Source organism: Canis lupus, chromosome 17 (genome assembly GCF_011100685.1).
Source record: "Canis lupus familiaris isolate Mischka breed German Shepherd chromosome 17, alternate assembly UU_Cfam_GSD_1.0, whole genome shotgun sequence".
NCBI classification, from domain to species: domain Eukaryota; kingdom Metazoa; phylum Chordata; class Mammalia; order Carnivora; family Canidae; genus Canis; species Canis lupus.
Window position 1 is genome coordinate 64,081,267 of NC_049238.1, and position 3,008 is coordinate 64,084,274.

Genomic DNA, 3,008 nt, shown 5'->3' on the forward strand with positions numbered 1-3,008 from the left:
CAGAAAGCTGCAGTCTTTGTTGCCATATCAGGGATTTAAGCTTATCTCAAGAATGTTGAGAGGCTCAATTGCCTGGGGAGGAAGTAGCAGATCCTTCTCATTTCCATTAGAACAGAACCTCTGTGGTAGATGCAGTGGCCCTGTCTTTGGTGAGTGAAGTTGTGCAGAGAGGGGGAGGAGGCAGGTTTAGGGTTAATTAATGAACTGTTAGTTCTCAGTAAAGAAAATCTCAATTCACAGATGATTCAAGGTAGGAGGGAACCTTCCTGACATAGATTAGACATAAAAACAGACAATTCAGGTAAGAGTGGAATCAGATTTCCTACAAAACTGTAATTGGAGAACTGTTTACTTATTCATGTTATTGCCTGGATTCAAAGAGATGACTTTGAAATTAACCCACACTACTTAAGGAGCACCTACTACTTGTCAAGTACTCTTCACGCTAAGTTTCTTTTGCTAGGGTTATGCTGTTTTTTCCTCTAGAGCATGATTAGCAAACTATAGCCCTTGGGCCTAAACCAGCTACCTATGTTGTTAATAAAGTTTTATTGAAATCCAGTCATGCCCATTCATTTGCCTGTTATTTATACCTGTTTCACACTGCACTGGTGGAGTTGAGTTGTGTGGCCAGGACTGAATGGCCTGCAGAATGGAAAATAATTATGATTTTGCCTTTTACAGAAAAATTTGCTGTTTGCTTTCAAGGTTTTTTAAAATTTATTTATTTCTTCATGAGAGAAAAGAGAGAGAGAGGCAGAGACATAGACAGAGGGAGAAGCAGGTTCCCTGTAGGGAGCCTGATGTGAGACTCGATCCTGGGACCCTGGGGTCACAACCTGAGCTGAAGGCAGATGTTCCACCACTGAGCCACCCATGTGTCCTTCAAGTTTTATATTCTGACAAAGAATTTTCCAGTGAGATGATAGATGGGGAGTGGTGGGAAGGAAGGGAGAAGGGAAGTGATATGTGTTGGATGAGACATTGGCATAGTAGTTCAGGACATAAGTCCTGGAGCCAAACATACCTGGGTTCAAATTCCAGCTCTGTCAACTATTAGCTGTGGGTTTGGGGCATGTACCTCAGATTTCACATCTGTGAAATGACTCTGACAATTGTAGTTATCTCATAGGGTGGTTATCAGGATTGGGGTGGTTAATGTAAGCACTGCCTAATGCAAAATGAATGCTCCACAGAGAGAAGCTATTATTTTTATTACTAATCCTATGGTCCAGGCAGTAGGCTAAACATGTCATGTATGTTGGCTCAGTTAATCATTGCACCTTTCTATGAGGTGGGTATCATCCTTTCTACTCTACAGGGAGGGATCTGTAGCATAGAATGCTGCTTTGGGTCACAGGACTCATGGATGGCAAAGTAGTTGGTGTGAACCTACATCTTGTGGGTACATCAGGAAGCAAAATGAGGGAATAGCTGGGGAGACAGGTAGGGGTTGGGGAGAGACAAACCACCCTTCAGCTTTTGCTATCGTCAGTTCCAGCTCCTGGAGGAAACCAAGAAGATGCTTCCTGAATAGGTGCAGAGATGCTTCTCAGGGGGTGAGGGCAGAGTGCACCCCCTCAACCTATGAAGGAAATAGGTCTCTGAGTATTTCCTTTTGAGAAACTGAGCAGTCACGGCCAGAGCTCTGGAAACCCTTGTGTCAGGGAGTTGACAATGTCTGCTCTGGGATATGGGATGGAATTGCAAAGTTTCCTCCATTTCCTGTCACCCTCACCTTTAATGTCTACCCACAGCTTTCTCATGTCATCCTGGGACCGGAAGTGCTTAGGTTGGGAGGTGGAGGGCAGAGCTGAAATGAGGATGATGTCTGACAATCACAATAGAATAGAGCCAGGGAGGGGAGGGTGGTGAAGCTACCAGATGGTATCTTGAAGCCAAATCATACATATTTTAAAGCAAACTCCAGAAGCTTTATTCGGTTACCTGGGTCTATTGATGTCACTTGGACTGGATCAATATATCTTCCCAGAGAATTCAGAGGAGAAAAATCTATGTGGGGTCTGTTCTGTAGGGAGAGCATGTTGGTGGCAGAGTGACAGCTCCGTGACAAGAGTACTGAGTACTCAGGAACTGATGTTCATGCCATCTCCCTGGCAGGAGCTTGCCCCTACCCTCCAGATGGGGCAAGTGGTATGAGTGGAGAGAGTAAACAAGTGGAGGCTGTCATACATTCACACACAAAAGGATCCAGCATTTATTGTACTCCTGTGGTATGTCAGGTTGCACACTGGACACTACATCAGGACTGTGCTTAGGGGACAGGCTTGGATTTGCTTTGCCTATGGAGTAGGCTCTGAGAGAGACCCCACTGCCATGGACACTGGCACAGCAGGAGTGTGTAGCTCACTCCTTCATCTGCTGCCTTGGTGATGCTTTGTGGGAGGATGGCCAGGATGTATTGCTTCTCTAGAACCAGCCCCTCACCCATTCCTGGGGTACACAAGGTGACCATGCCTGAAGCTTGAGTCACGGGGGTTGTTCAGTCTCACATTATTTTCTTCTGTCTGCTTGTTCTTCATGTTCTGTTTGTTTGTTTTTTTCCCCCCTTTTGTTTTGTTTATGTATCCACAAATGGGAGGGCTTCATTAAGCTAATTAAAAAGGCACAAGGGAAAAAGCATGACAGAAAATCACTTGGGCTTTCCTAAGTGACACAGAGGATGCACAGGCTCTGCTGTCCTTTCCCTGTCTGAGCTGCCTCTGGTCCTGTGACTGTAGGGTAGAGGTTGGGGGTGGTGGAGAGGCAGCAGGAAGGGAAATGAAGACCTTTCTCAAGTAGCTGAGCTAAAGCCGAGACTGTCTGGCCCTATGGCAGTCACCACAACCCCACACTCTTCCTCCTCCTCCTCCTCCTCTTCGTTCTTCACACCATATCCTAGTAAGCCACAAAACTTACAGTCTCAATTGCTGGTGTGCTTTTGGAGAAGCATGGTCATGTAGAGCTGCTGCTTCAGGACCTTCCTAAAGGGGGATGGCATAGATTCC